The sequence below is a fragment of the Falco punctatus genome (genome assembly GCF_963210335.1).
Source record: "Falco punctatus genome assembly, chromosome: 4".
Lineage (NCBI taxonomy): Eukaryota > Metazoa > Chordata > Aves > Falconiformes > Falconidae > Falco > Falco punctatus.
In genome coordinates, this window is record NC_137583.1 from 12,655,113 (window position 1) to 12,671,213 (window position 16,101).

Here is a 16,101-nt window from a genome sequence, read left to right on the forward strand (position 1 = left end):
GGGCGGGCGGGGCCGGGGTGCCGGGCACTGCGGGCAGCCCCTTGCCGGCTCCCGAAGTCCCTGGGGAGGCGGCGGGGGCCGGGGGAGTTTAAGTCGGGGCCGGCGGCGGCACATGGCTCGGCTGGGCGCGCTGAACTTCGCCGCGCCGTTCGCCGGCGGTGCGCGGCCGCCGTGCCGGGAGCCTCCCGTCTGGGGCTCGGGAGCCGGCCGGCGCCGGGGGACCGTCCCGCTCGGCCTCCCCAGCGCGAAGCCGCGTCCTGCTCGGTGCCCGCGCCGGGGCTGGGGCGGGCGAGGGGACCCGCTCCGCTCCACCGGTGCCCGCTGCACGCCCGCGGCCGTTGCGGTTCTGGGGAAGCCTGGTCGAGTTGCTCAAGGGGCTGTTTCGCTGCGTGCCTTTAGAAGTACCTTCCACGTCGGGAAACAATTCAGAACTAAAATATAAACAGTTTTGTACCGGAGGGTTTTTTTATTTCCCTGCCTGCTTTCTGTTGTTTGGGGGAAACCAGCTCCTCTTCCCTAAGAGACTTCCCTGGGTCATTCCTGTGGCTGTAACAATGTACTAATGTTTTCTCATTACAGCAGCAATCCATCAATGGGGCCTTCAAAGTTATATCTTAAAACGGGAAAGGCTGATTTGACTGAAATGTTAGTGGAGTTTTATCAGCGTGACCTAAATGAAATGCGATTTTTCCTTTTATAAGGGCTGCTCTATCACTTTAATGTGTTTTTTCCTAAAAATAAAAAAAAGGCTTAACTTGTTGGCTGACTAAGAGTGAAAAGGAGTTAGGTTTGGGCAAGCATTTGTTATTTCTAGAGGAGCACGTGAAGTTTGTCAAATGAATTCAGTAATCCCAGAAGACCACAATCAGTAGTGTATTCTGTAGTAACTTCTTTTTTTTTTTTTAAGAAACTATATATGCATCTTATTTTAGTAACGGGACTGTTCAGTAAAACATGCAGCACTGAATGGATGCTGATCTCCAGGGCTCCTGAGAGAGACGATTGCGTTTAACGTTGCATTTACTTTCTAGTATTTGACTGGAAAATGTGGCTCTTTCCAGGGCTCTGGCTTTCAAAGAGAGACTCTTGCGTGTCTGAGTCAGCAGAACTTTCTGTGCTTACTTGACTTTAATCCCTTGTGTGATCTCAACACAGTTTCACACAGAGTTCCCGTCAGGTCAGAGCAAACCAGGTGACAGTAGTGGTGATGGCATCTCACAAGGGATTTGGGGGATTCTGGGTCTGGAAGGCCCTGTTGAGAGGTGCTGGCCAGCTGAGGGTTTGGGAGATGCAACACCCTTAATAGGCTGCAAATCGGTTTCCTTTGTATGGGGCACCTGGGATTTATGAAAGGTCCTGCAGATGGTGGTAGGTCTGGGTGGGATTGGGATCCTCAGCTGGTGGAAACCCAGTGGCGTTTGTCACTCAGTGGAAGCCTGTTTGCGAGGGTGGTGAACACCCTCTGCAGATGTGCCCAGTAAGGTTCACAGAAGAGGTGAATTAGAGTGATAATTATGTTGTCGAAAATGTGGTTATCTTCTAGCTACACAGTTGTCTCCCTGGGTCCAGCCTTTGTTTTTGTGCCATTTATTTCCCTTACTATTTTTCAGTTCACAATTTTCCCTTTCCTCTTTAGTTCTGTGAAAAACTCACACTCGCAGAGGAAAGGTCATTACCATATACAGAAAAGGAGCAAGCTAAGAATTGCCCTTTTTTTTTTATCCCAAAGGAAAGCAAACTGAGGCCAATTACATGAATTTTAGAAGTTACAATAATAGGCAAACAATTTGCAGACAAAAATGTCATCTTTAAAGTGATGGTTGCCTTGAGGTTATTTGGAGTTGCAGTTGTCTGGTGTCATTTGGTTTCTATATAATAATGAAGAAAACTGCTAGAAAAAGCATCAGTGCTATGAGTTTTCCCCGGAGCAGTCAGCTCCTTTTCTGCATCTTTAGCAGGATACAGCAGGTTGCCTTTCCTGGGCCACCCACAGTCCATTGCGCGTAGCGTGCTGAATAATCCTTGCTAATAGCTCATAGAGACCAAACCACCCGGCGACCAGGGCAAGGAATGCAACATGAAGATGTTGACAGAAGAAAGGTGATATAACCAGAAACCTTTAAGTTTGAGAGTGCTAAGGGCTTGCTCAGCTCAGGGAGCCGGAAGGAGCTCCTCCATTTACGTTTTCCCACTTTTAATTCCACCTGGGCAGATGTGTGTTGGAGCGGTTTGCACTGAACTCTGTGGCTGTGCTGAAATAAGGCTTTCTTGTTCTGCCTCAGGAACACCCACACGCCAGCGTGTGCTGAAATAACTCTGCTCCTAAATGCCGCTGAGTTGGTTATTTTGGTGCTGGGCTGAATTCATTTGCACTGAAGTCAGTGGTGGAGTCCCCCGTTGTACCTCACAGAGGCGGACATGAGCTCGGGTGTGTTTGCCAAGGTGCCCAGGAGAGGTGAGAGAAGTCTCAGTGATCCCCAGGGAGAGCATCCACACGTGGGTTTGTGTGCTTGAGCGTGCGCTGACTTCATATTCCTGGTCATTCTGTGTTGGTTTTCCTTGTCGCTGGTTGTACCAGTGAGCAGATGCGGGGGCTGTAGTCCCTGTCCTGCCCTGGCCGTGGGGTGCAGCTGCACCCATGGACTGTCCCTGCTCGCTTCCAGCCAGCGATGCCCTGTTTGCCCTGTTGACCTTCAGCTCTCTCACTCCAGGCTCAGACACGTGGGCAAGGGCAGAATGTCTGCACCGCAGGAGCGTGTTGAAGTGGTGCCGAGCACGCTGGCAGGTGGGGTTTACAAAGACTGCCGCGGTGGGTAGTTACAGGGGTTTGGCTGGAGCAGTTATCTTTCAGCATCTCCGGGCCCTCCTGCATCTGGACTGCGGATGTGGGCAGGTGTGCTCAGCTGGGGAAGCCCCATGTGATCTCAGCTGGGCACTGGGAGTGATGTGGTCTATTGGGGGCCTTGGCTGTGCTGCTGTCAACACACAGCCGTCTAGGAGATCCTGCTGTCATCCACCTGCTGAGTTGATCTTCCTTTGCTGTTTCCTTCAAGAGCAGCATTGGCAATGGCTGTGCTGACTTCTGCACACTGTACGTTTTTTGCGTAGAGAAGGTGGGAATAAGCAGTGGGGCTCTCAGACCGGTGTTTCATCTCACTCCAGTTGCAGCATGTCTAGGCTGGCACAGCGGTAACTGCTGGAGGCTGCTGGTCCTTGACTACATCAAAGCTTTGGTCACTGCTGTTCTCAGGGGAACTGCGCTGGCCTTAGCAGCAGCGGGGGACGTGGGGATGACTGTGCTAGTACAGATCTAGGGTAAAGGAGAACATCTGAAGGAGGTAGATGAAGATGAGTGGCAGGTGGTAGGGCCCTGCGTTCACCTGCATCTGCAATTTCAGCAGACCTTAATTAAAAGTGCTGTGAGGCCAACACAATGGTAGGTCTTTGGGGGAAACTGCATAGGCAAACTGTACTCTGGCAGTTTTCAGGCCGCTAGTGAGGGACCAGAGGATGTGTGCATGGACTTGCAGTCTCCTAAGCAGTTAATAAACAGCTCTTCCATCCCAAAAGAACCTGTTTCGTAATAAGAGCCAATTGGGTGCTACACAAAGCATTTTACATAACCTTCCCCGCCTCAAGGCTTCTATCTCTTTCTATCTCTGACCCCTGTTTGAGGAAAAATTCCCTTTGCAGTCTCAGAAGTGTTTGGAGGAAGAGGCACCTTTGGAAGCCTGAGGCAAGGAGGGAGGGTGAGGTCATTCTATCTCATCCCAATAGACCCTTGCGTAAGAGCCAGGCTATTCTGTTCTTGCCCCATCCTTCCTGTGTCCAGTCCAGTGACTTGTGCGTGCTGGAGGTGATGGGACACACACACACACACACACACACACACACACACACACACACGAACGACAGGGACGGATGGCACAAAAGCAGACCTTGCACAGAGACAGCCTGCGGGATGGGGAGTGCTCCGCTTCCTGTTGTTTCTAGTTTGTTCCAGCACTGAATCACCTTGTCCAGTAAGAAAGATGGAAAAAAATTCAATCTCAAAATGCTGCTTTATTTCTGCTCTGGTTCTGTCCGACTGCAGCATCCAGCTGTTGCTTCCTGCGTCTTTTTAGCAGCACTTGCTTAACGCTGGCTTTTGCACTCCCTGCGTTCTGTCACAGCTTGCTGTCAGCCTGGGTTGTTGGACTTCCATGGGCTTTGCAGGCTGGGTGTCCTCAGCCTTCGATCTGACTCTCTCACAATGAGAGATACCAGAACCAGGACCGTAGTAGGGCCGAGGTTGTGATACTGCTCCAGAAAGGTTGCGGGCAGGGAAGCAGCAAGATCCCTCTCTCCATTCTTACCTGCTCCTGTATCGACCAGTTGGTTCTCCTCTGGGCAGTGATAGAGCAAAGCCCCCTCCAGCCCCTCCTGGAGTGGAGGTACCACTTCTCCAGCCTGAGAGGAGGAGGAACGGGGTGTTGCAGGAGGATGAGCAGCAATGCCAGGAGCCGCCACACCACCACACATCACAGGCAGGGAACTGCCTCATCATTGTGGTGCGGTTAGCAGCCTCCTGATGTGCCAAGGTGGATATGGAATGTACCCATTGCCCGCGCGCTCTGCCAGCTTCGGGATGGTTTCTGTTGCCCAGCCCAGCGTCTCCCAGCACCAGCAGGTCCTGGAGAAGCTCTTGCTTCTGAGAGTTGCAAATCTGGCCTTTCAACTTTCCTGAGCTATGCATCCAAAGTCTGTGGCGGTTTGTGTGAACTCCCAGTCAGCGTCATCCTTGTGCCTAAAGATTTGTCCCTTTGGGGGGGACACAAGTTATAGTAGAGATTATAGAGTGACAGAGATTATAGAGTTTATAAGCAATTTGACTGAGATCCCAACAGAGCTATAGTCTCTGAACCTAAAGGTGCACCTACAGCTTGCCCAAATGGAGATACTTAGACACTTAGATACTAGCAGACCCTTACAAGCTAGGATTCGTTTCCAGAACAGGAAAGAACCTATTTTAGACCTCAGTTCCTCCCCATTGTTTAAAGGTATTTTCAGGCTGAAATTCAGGAGCTGCCTTGGGACATGAGTGTGGTTCAGCCAGCGAAGCTTTCCTGAGACTGGGTCATGTTTGCAGCTGGCTGACACATGTCCTCAGCATTCCAGATAGCGAGGGCTATGCTGCCTTCACCCTGGCTAATGCTGCAGGCACAGGCAGGGATGTGAAATCTAAGACGCCCTCTGAGATGGTGTTGGTTTTTCTGTTTTGTTTTGTTCTCTTTTGTCATAGGGCGGTTTTTGCCCAGCCTCAGATTCTCAGTCACAGTCCTGTGACACCCAGGATACAGCCGCTGCCCTTCAAGGAGCCAGTTCTCAAAGTACAGCAATGTTTGTTAGCCGAGGCACTGGGCAGTGTGTGCTAGAAAGCCCTCAGATCTGCCGTGTCTGAAGAAGACGTGAAATGCTGTAGTCATGACTTGTTGTGGTAAAAAAAATCGGTCCAGTCCAGTGCTAAGAGCAGGGCAGTAATAAAGCCCATCTGCTCCCAAGGGCCAGGCTTTTCATGAGGAATGCTTTCTTTAGTCCTTCTTGGCTTTCTACGGTTTCCTGAGAATCTCTGATACGTGCGTGCGAGAGGTTTAGGAGGGGGCTTAGCACACTGGGAGTTAACTCTGTGCCTGCAGGAGAGATGCAGGTCTAGGTGGCTCTGCCAGGTGCATCTAGCCTTCGCTGGCCCCGTGTCCCTCTGGCATCCCACCCGGCTGCTCCTCTCCAGCAGCACACTGCAGCACCTGCGCTTTCTGCTTTGTACCCACTCCCCAAACCCCAACACTCCTATTTATCCCGCAAAAAGGACTCCACAAAACATCTTCTGAGAGCAGCAGGATCTTTGCTTGTGTTTGTGCAGGAAGGACCTTCTGGTGATCATCAGTCAGGTCTGAGGCAGGGAGACGAATGCTCAGGCAGTGGACAGGACACTCCGGGGGGTGCTGGGGTTTATGACGTGCTGCATTTTCTTTCTTGGTCCTTGTGCAAGCATCTGAACGGAGAGCATGACAAACCCTCCATCTTAATCCCAGTGCAAACACAGCTGTCCTTCCCAGGACTGCTATCAGAAGCCAAGAAACTACAAAGGCATTAGGTGCTTAACTCCGTTACTCCCCCTCGGAGCTGAGTACCCAAAGAAGAGCTTAACTCCCCAGATACCTCCATGGGGCCAAGGAGGGAATGTTTCACTTTGAGGCTTTGAGGCACAGCTGGGCAAAAGCCCCAAACTCTCCTTGTTAAAAGGCAGTTAAAGACTATTAGCAGTCAGACAGGGAGGGAACATCTCACCGAGTAGCTCTGGTGGACTGAAGGGCCTTGGATGGACATCACCGTGTTTCCTGCCTTCAGTGCACAGCTTGCACTGGTGCTGGGAACAGAACAGGGATAAATGGAGCTATCCTAGAGCTAGGGGTATTCCCCTGCCACCAGTAAAATCATTCATGGGTAGGGGGAAGTGACTGGTGTCAGTGGAGAGTTAAAGCCTTATATTCCCAACCTCTGCTGTCCAGTTCAGACCAGTCTGCTCTCTCCCATCCATGTACCTGCACCTGCGGAGCTTGCAGTGCTGTAAACTGGGACACCCTGGCTCTGTCTCCCGTCTGGATCTGCAGCTTTGGGACAGGTCTATATTCAGCTACAAGCCCTCTGCTATTTCCCCCCTGTTTCACATGGATCTTTTAATTTTCCCCCTTTTTCAAATACAACTGTCCCCCTGGCAGTAAAATCCTTCCAGCAGGGCTGGGTGGTGGGAGGTGTTGCTAAATGCGTGCTGCTGCTGGCCTATGTGGATGTCCCCCTTCCCTGATGCTCATCTCCAGATGCCGGGATCCTTGCTTCATGGCTGGCTGTTGTGGTTTATTCTAGCTAGCCCAGTTTTTGCTCTGTTGCAGGTTTGCACCCCACGTAATTCCGGTAAATTATCCAGTAAAATCAGTTGTAGAGCTCTGATAAATAGGGTTCAATCCCCAAATGCCTCCTTTGCAGCCCGGACTTGCTCTGTTCTCCGTTTCCCAGTTGCCTGTGGCTTCCACTGGGAAGCCAAGATCTTAGTCTAAGTCAAAGCCCTACGTGGGCAAAGGTGGGAAGAAAGAGTTGCTCTGTACCCCCAGGAGCTGCGTGGCTGCTGCTCAGAAAAACTCTTTCTGCATATCCTTCACAGGAGATCACCCAGTGTAGGAGGTAGCACTGGGACGTGTGGTTTGAGTTTGTTTCTCATATAGTTTTACTGAGCCGGGGAGCAAAGGCTTTGTTTGTTGTGTTGGAAGGAGAACGTGATGCTTCGAGGGAGCACGCAGCGTGCATGAGAACAGGGAAGGGAAGGGGAGCCAAAGGACACAGTGAAAAGTGGCTCTGTGTGACTTGGGTCCTGTGCAAGAAGCTATACTCTACTGTCAGGAGATGCAGTGTGCTGGCTGGGTAGCAAATGGGGGCTGCAGCAGCACCAGTAAGGCTCTGGGACATCTTACAGACTTTGTAGGAGGCAGCACGGTTCGTTTCAGCAGCCACCGGTGCCTGTTCCCCTCTGCATGGAGCCAAGCAAGCCAAGGAAACCTAGTAGCTGGAGGAACCTGCTGTGGCTAATAGCCTCAGCTGTAACCCGACCATGTAACAGTCCCGAAATTTCTGTTGCCTTCTCCCTGGGCTGAATCTGGCAGAGTACAGCATTGCCCTGAAGTGTGCTTCTAGGCTGAACCTGGAGACAGGACAGCAGTTGCAAAAAAGCAAACACACTATGCACTGTCCCATGCACACACGCTCCCCTGCCGCTGGCAAATGTCTCTGTCAGCCCCAGGCATCGCTGTGGCTCGCCTCAGGCAGCTGCCTAAAAAACGTCGTTTCTGTATGAAGAGCCGGTGAACGGCTGTGCAAGAGCACTGTGTGGGATCTGGACCCCAGCCATGCCGTCGGAGATCTACCTTGAACCTGGTGCTGTCCTGCTGACCCACCCAGCCCAGCAGGACTGGTGGATGTGGGGACATCTCTGCTGGCTTGTAGTGGACAGGTTAATGTGAGGGAAGCTAAAATCTCCCCCAGCATTTCTTTTGAATGCCATCAAGCAGGTTTCATTTTTCCCAGGCCCTTTGTGGCAGCCCTTACTGGGGTGGCTGGGGTGAATATGCTTTCTGAAGATCCTTGCATTGTAACCCTTTCCAGCTCCCACCTTTTGCAGGCTCAGAGGTGAAGGTCTGCCTGAATTTTGTTTCTAGGCAGACCAGATCCTTGCCTCGGAGAAGGGATTCAAAATCTGTGCAACCTGTTAGCTTGCTGGGGTGGTCCTGAGCAGGTTTAGCTCAGGTCCAGCCCTGAGCCAGCCAGTGGGGAGTTCCTGCAGCCTGGCAGAGGAACAGGCGCGCTGGCCTGCCTGCTCCTGTTTTCCCCATAGTGCCCCGTAGCTCTTAATATTTGGATGAGCTTTGATTAGATAAACAGGTGTAAATTTATGGCAGGCAGACTGATGGGAATTTGGCTAGGAAGAGCTGGGAGTTGGTCTTTCCTGGGAGAAGAAAGCTGGTTAGTACTGCAGCAGCTCTGTCACCCTTGGGTTTGGCAGCTACGTCTGTAGCCAAGGTGGTTCATCACCTTCTACCTGTGCAGGAAGGCCTGGCCACATAACCCACATCCTTTGGCAGCTCTATGCCGAGTTGAAAATCACTATTTGCTGTTAAGAATGGTTGAGAACTGCGTTTTGAGGCTGTGGGTGCATGTGGATTCAGTGTCTGCCTACTTTGGCTGCCTCCGTTGCACACACCGCCTCGTGCAGTCTCTCCGGTCCTTCCCCACGCCGCGGTGAGAGCTTCCTGACCTCCAGCCAGGCTCCCCGAGCCCCAGCCATCCCCAGCCCTGAGGAGAGTCCAGCCTGGCTCCTGCAAGCTGCGTTTGCCTCCCTCTCTGGTGGCATGTCCTGGTTTCCTTCTGCCTTATCAATGATCCTCCCTAATGCACTGGAGCAATGAAAGGCAAATGCATTCAGTGTTCCCAGCGGCGCTGCTCTGCCTCGTGGCTGTCACTGAACCGTCGTGGTGGTCTGTCACATTGCAAAGCTGTTTCCACAGCTGGGAGATGCTGCAAATCACACTGCCCTGGATCCAAATCTGCTGTCATGCTGGGATGAGTCTGTTACGTGGCCATGGAAGCAAACCGCGGCTGAGTGGGGGTGCTGAGACCTGCTGTGCTGCAGAAGCACCCAATGCTGGCGAGACCCAGGTTTTTCATAATGGGACTGAATTTTCACAGACTCCCTCAGAGCATTATCCAGCTGGACCTGAAGCTGCTTTGTCCCCCAAAAGCCTTTTCTGAAGGTGGCACTGTCTCTGCAGCAGCTTAGGTGGCAGATTGGCAAGCCTCTGGCCTGGGCACAGCAGATGGGCAGGTGCTGGCAACTCAGCCCATGGTACATGTGCGTGGAGGTGTGCCACTGAATGTTTTGGACCTTCACTCATGGCATGGCCCATGGGTCCCTTCCCATTGCCTTGTCACCTGTGGTGTGGAGGGATGCTGAGGTCACGATTTGTGGCCTCTTGTCACAGCTTATTCTTCTCCATGTAAATGTCACTTGATTAATGGCCCTCCGTCTCCTGGCCGCTCTCCCAGCCTTTCGGGGAGGAAGCAGCAGCAGCCAGCGGGTTTGAGCCGTCCCTCGGAGTGGTCTCTCTGTGAGCACTGCTCTCCCTGTGGATTTGCAGCCTCACCACTAACCTGAAACCTGACCCAAGCCTGCGTTCTGGCCAGATGTTGCTTCACTGACCTTGCAGGAAGGTGGGCAATGTTGACATGAGGTTCAAAGGTGATGTTTGTTTGGAGCCGCCGGCTGTGGGTGTCTCTGCGGCTGGCTCCCCGGCTCCAGAGGGCTTTCTTCAAGGCCAGGGACCTGGGAAATTAGCACAAATTACTTGGAGGTCAGAAGCTCCTCAGAAATTCCCCGTTGTTGTTGATGCCATGCAAACCTGCAGCTCTGCTCCCCTGGGGCATCTGCGCCATCGTGTTTCTCTATGGCACGAGAAGGCGGTGAGTTCGCTCCTGCACACATCTGCAGAGCCAGGCTGTTCCTTTTGGCCAGGGTGCAGAGCTAGCATATTCACAGCTGGGTCTTTTCCAAGTTTACTCCTGGCAGTATCAGAGAGGTTGATTTCCCTTTAGCTTAATAGTGTCAGCAGATGCAGGCGCCGAGACTCAAACAAGGCTGGCTTGACACTGGTGTTTTGCTTTAGTTGTCCACAAACGGCCGCCGCCGGGCGGGTGTAGGTGCAAGATTCCCAGTTCCCTTCTTCCCAAGTTTCCATTAGACCTTACGCATTCCCTGTGAAAAGGAAAGAGATGTTTTCAGGGTACCTGCTGCTAACAGCCATTCTCGGGGTTTGAGCAGCAACAGGGAGACAAATCCAAAACCACTCAGACACGTTGCTACCAGTGATGTTGGATCGGTTGTGTCTCAGTGCTGCAACAACACTGAAGATGTTTGCATCTTAAACGTGCTGGCTGGGGAGATAGGGCTCTTTGGTGGCCTCAGGCAATGCCCACTACTAAAGCAGCAGAAGCAGGCACAAGCAGCTGTGTGATGAGATGTGCTGGAGATGGTTCTTCCTAGTGTCCAGCAGGGTGTAATTAGCTCCTGTCCTCCTCTGTGAGCTCATGCATCTCTTCAAAGCATTGTAAAGCCCTTTGCTCTGTGTCTCGTGGCAGTGAGTGTCACAGGTTTATGACCTGCTGTCATTTAGAAAGGCAGGACACAGACCCTCGGCTGTCTCCACTGAGAGCAGAGGGGCAAGAGCCCTGAAGCAAAGCCGGGGAGGGAGCAGCTGTGTGCAAGGTGGTGCACGGGAAGGGTTTGCTGAGTGTGCATTTTTTCCAAGATCTGCTTGTTGAGGCTTTCATCAATTCCAGATGCGCAGAGCTGACAAGATGGCGTGAAACGTATTCAGCAGGCAAGTTGTTGAGCCATACGTTGTGAGAGACATCTTTTTCTTGTATGTGTGCACGTGGCATATGTGCAGAGGGCACAAACAGCATCTGCCTGAACCAGACCTGTGTGTGGGCAGGTTTTGAGCAAGTCCAGCCTGATCCCCTGGCACCCTGGCATGCCGTGGCCTCAGCAGCAGAGCAGAAGGTGGCAGGCTGCTGCAGATGGGCTCTTGGCTTGGTTAGACCCGGGCTGCTGTCTGAGCCCAAGAGCCTTCTGCAGCTGCAGCTTGCCTGAGCCTGCCCGTGATGGGAGCCTGCGGGGGTGCGGACACCCCGGCACTGTGCGGTGGGTAGGGGGCGGGTGGGTCTCTGGGGCAGCCTCGCCAGTGGAAAATCAGCCCCTGTGCATCCCGGCAGGGATCTCTGCCTTGGCACTGCCAGCACAAGCCCTTCTGCTGCAATTCCTGTTGAGCAGCAGACTGGAAAAGAGAAGTTTATTGACAAGGAATGGAAATGCTGGCAGTTCAGGCTTGCATTATATATGCAACCAGCCAGCTGGGGCCAGGAGAGCGACAGGCGTAATGGGGAAGAGAAATTGCTCTTGGAAAGCTTCTAACTTGCTTTGTAGGAGGAATTAACCATTTGAAAACAGAAGGGTGCATGGTGCTTATGCACAGATATTTTATTTGCTCACAGAGGCTGTATTCCTGCTGGATACTGTTGATTTTCTGTCTCCTGTAAAGATCTTCGTCACAATCCTTGTGACAGCAGAGAGTTAGGCACATTGCCACAGAGAACTACATCCCCCTACCTCAAATGCCTGTGATCCTTCTGTTAAACCTTCCTGACGTCTGTCTCAGGCTGGTACCAGGTGACCAGAGCCTCCTGCCACCGAGCAGACATGAGAACCACTGAATGGGACAGAGTGTCCAGACCAGCTGCTGTTGGCTCTGTTCCTGCTCTGATCCCCACAGATGATGCTGTGGCATTTGGCAGGTGACTTGAAGCAGCTGGATTCTTTCTTTCCTTTTCTGGATGATTTATTGTGAGCTAATCCTATAGCAGTCACCCTTTTCCATCACTTGATTAGAGTCCTCCTGGCTGATCCTTGACTCAGGTTGACTAAATTGGAGTAAGAAAGCCTTCTTTCGAAAACAGAGCCCAAGCGATCCCTGTCTCTGGTGAGGAGGGAGCCAGGCAGCCAAGGGCCAGCTGTGCCAGCCCCTGTGCCTGGGTATGGCTGGTGAGACTGTGATGGTCCAACAAGTGCCATTAGTGAGTAATGAAGAGAAATTACCTTCAGAAACATAAAGTAAGCTGTGTGAGAAAGCAGGAGTCAAAAGAGAAAAGAGCTTTCATGAGGCTTTCTAGAAAACAAGGAGCTTCCTTATGTAATTTTAATATCTTCCTAATGGCAATAACCTCTTCCTAAGTAAACCTCCCAGCATCTTGAGCATCAAGAGTAATGCCTAAGTGGTTTTACAGCGTGTCCAGCAGCCAGATCTCTGAATCACAGTCATTTCTGGAAAGAGCAACTGCCAGTCCCTGCGCTGGCTTGGGTATGGCCAGCACTCCCCAAACAGGAGTCATCTGGCTGAAGCCTGGACAGACCAGGGATTTCGGGCTTCAGGAGTCTCCTGCAGGCAGCTGTTAAAGGCTGGGTAGTGTCCTGTTAGGGGGGGAAAGGGGCAAAAAACTAAAGACAGAAAGATAATTATTTATTCTCCTGCCCAGTGTGTGTGACACGCAGTAAAAATCTAAACTAGTGCAGGATGTTCAGACCCAGTCTCACATCAGGAGTTTAATGTTCAGTTTGTAGAAGCTTAAAAAAATACATATGTCTGACGACACCCCCTCAAACCTCCCAGCCGCCTTTGTGGCTGCTCTCTGAGTGGTTGTGTACAGCATACGGAAGACAGAGTTGGCCGCAAACCCATCAATGCTAAATCGTCTCGCAGCTCCAGTGTTAACTGCAGAATGCTGAGCTGGCACTGCAAACACGACGCTCTGTGGGCTGGGTTTGTCATCCAGGCACGAGAAGCAAAATGCACACACGAGTCCATTGTCTCTCTTGACACAAGTGCTCCAGCAGCCTGACGGGAAGCGCCTGCCACCAGGCACGGGGGGGCTGCGCTGGTTTTGCAGTGTCGGGGAGCACTTGCACACTTGGGAGGGTGAAAAGTCAGCACCGTGCCTTCCAGTTCCTGCTAAGTCTGTAAGAGGATTAGCAGAAATGGACAGCAGAGATTACGTTGTCAGCAGTGCTTGCCATGTTTCTTTGGAGCACTTTCAGCAGAGATTCCTCTTTTTTAGTGGTTTGGAGAAAAAATCCAGTCCAGATAGCTCTGAATATTGGACTGCTGCCCCCCTCCCGCCCCACGTCCCGCGTGGTGTTGAACGAAGCACGTGAGCCGTGGTGTGGCAGTGGCTGATGTCGCCCAGCATCCTGTTTTGAGCCGTGGCCTGTGCCAAAGGCACAGCAGAACCTGAGCAGTGAGAATGAAGGAGCTGCCCGTTGGAGAGGTGTTTTCTGCATCCTTTCAGTGGAGGACGGGATGGTGATGTGACATTGGTCTTACTGTCGTCACATTTCTGTAGCAGTGGCAGTGCCAGCCCCATGTGTGACCTGTCAGAAGGCCCTCTTCAGGTGCCACTCTTGGTTAGGATCTTGGTCAGGATATGAAGAGAAGACACTGAGGAGTCGGTGACGAGGGGGACGGTCAGCAGGAGCCTGCGGTTGGGAAGGGGGTCAGGTCAGCTGCAAGGCTGCTGCCTCCATCTCGCCAGCCGTTCAGGAGGTGTCTGTGTTGTTCCTTGGCACAGTGGCATTGCCTGTCCTACAAAGGTTGCCACAGCGTTTGAGAGGCTGGGCTGAGGCATTTTCCTATGAAAGTCAATGTGTCTGTGTTGAGCTAGATCCGGATGGAGAAACCCGAAGTCTGGTGGCACTTGGTGCCAGTGTCACACGTTTGCTGTCTGCAGTTTTACTGCATCTGTCATGAGCCGTTGAGCATGGAAGCGTTTATGGGTTAGGTGACATGTCATGAGCAAGGGGCATTGCAACCCCACACCGAGGAAGCAGGGAGCATCCGTCTGCCTTCTGCCAGCAGGTGGGAAACCGTGTGTGTGTGTTTAATGCACCTGGGCTCCCCGTGCGCCTGTCTGTCCCCAGGGTTCGGGGGGGGGGGGGCTGTGCTGTGAGTCATTTGCATTTTGTGGGTGTTGTAAGTGGCCCAGTATCAGAGAGGTGATGCAGCTCTGCTGCCACTCCGTCCCCCAGCGCAGCATGCCAGTGACACTGCTGTCCCTTGAGCCCTGGGCACGGGGTCCCAGACAGCAAATTGTGTACAGGCATCAGGGATCTCAAGCCCAGGTGGAAGCAGGTGTGCTTGGATTTTTGGTCCCACTTCAGTTCCCTGCGGCCATGCATTTCCACCCCCAGACATTCACCACAACCACTGCTGGCTCTGGCAGGCTTGGCTGTTCTCTGTCTGGCTGGAACAAGAGCAGGATGTGTACTCATCCTCCTGCGTACTCATCCTCCTGCGTAGCTCTTCCCATCCATCACTTTCCATAGAGAACAGGACCTTCGTCCACACCCTGAATTAACATTTCCTGAAGGCATCACACCCCCTTGTCCCTCTCTCTCACCCATGGACAGCTGCCTTCCAGCCAGCAGGGCACATCCCGAGACGAATGAATGATTTTTCCTGTTAAAGGTGGTGCGGTTCATCGAATTATCCCATATAGAACAGTGACTCATTGTCCCCTCTTTCGAGTGTGTCTCTTGGCTAGAGGGAGACTGTCGTCAGTGCCAGGGAGCCTGGTTGCTGTTACCACCCTGGGACTCTGGAGAAGCTGCAAGGTGGTGATTGCTGCAAACGAGGGTATTATTTTTAGAGGGTGACATCTCCTTTCATCCCTGTCCCAGAGGAAGTCGTCTTGGACATCTTGCCCATGAACACCTTGTAATGGTGTGCTCAGGGGATCCCCAATACCTTCAGATCTCTGTGTGTAGGAACTGTGTGCTTTGGGGCTGGAAATTCTGCAGAAGGGTTTGTCCCAGGCAGTAGTAGCTGTGGCGTGTGTGCATCTGATAGAAGGAGGTTGGAAAACACTCCTTTCCAACTTGTCTAAGAGGTTTGTACAGCTGGGCCTCCTCAGAAGTGAGAAGTGTCACCTCAGGTCACTGCTCATGGTGGATCTTCTGAGGAATGTGGCTGGGAAGGAGGTACTGGGGGTGCTTCAGCAGCAGAAATGCGGGCTGAAAATGGCTGCTGGGGATGGGGTGCCCCAACAGCCTTCAAGAGCCATCTGCAGCTCCTTGGAGTTGGCCCTAAGTAGCTTCCCAGAAAACCAAAAGAGTCATTTGGGAAAAAGGGAGAGACTTCCAGGGGAGGGCGGTCTGCATGATAGGAACTAGTAGGACCCCTCCATCAGCTCCACAGAAATGGGACGTGTTTTAGCCAGGTACTGGAGAAGAGGGTGGACCATTGTGCAGCCTTCATCCCTCAACTTGCCCTGAAATGGTACTTTATCGTGGCAGTGAAAACATCACTTCTAGGTGGGCGACCCTGGTGCCTGCGCTGCTGCACACCACCTTCTTTCATATGCAAATATGTGTGGGTTCCTCCCTTGGAGCTGATGGGAGAAATTTGTCTTCTGCTGCTGCAGCTGATTGTGCCTGTTGTATGTGGGCAGTTCTCAGTGTAAACCTCCTCTGCATGTCCTGCCTTGCCCCACGCAGGTTTGCTTCCAAGCTGCTTTTATTTTGGTTTTTCCCTTAGCTTTGTGGGCAACCTTCTTGCAAGGCGTCTCTGTTCAGCCCTCCGCAGTTTCTAAGTGCTGGGAGGTGAGGGCAGGCAGGGGGGTTAATTATTTGGTTTGGCTGTTTGAAAAGAGCTGGGGGTTGGGGTGGTGTAGAAAATGTCTACCGGTGGAAAAAAAAAAAGCCTGAGCTAAGCTTTCAAGCATCCCTGTGCTGCTGGGACTTGGTTCTGTCTGATCCAGCCAAGTTCAAGCCACTTGGTTGGTTTAATGTCTGCCGAATGAAACAGTGTGAAGTCAGGACCACGTGAACTGCCGACTGGAGCATTCACTTTTCCCATGGGGAGCAGTCCTGGCAGGCTGGGCTGCTGGTACCGGGGTGTCTCTGGGCACGAT

At 52.4% G+C, this 16,101-nt stretch overlaps 1 protein-coding gene across 1 annotated transcript in view; it reads left to right on the forward strand.

The window, feature by feature from the left end:
• The window catches only part of CHST13 (carbohydrate sulfotransferase 13), a 32,419-nt gene that overhangs the window by 513 nt on the left and 15,805 nt on the right, over positions 1-16,101 (forward strand). The gene's annotated exons all lie outside the window — the stretch shown is intronic.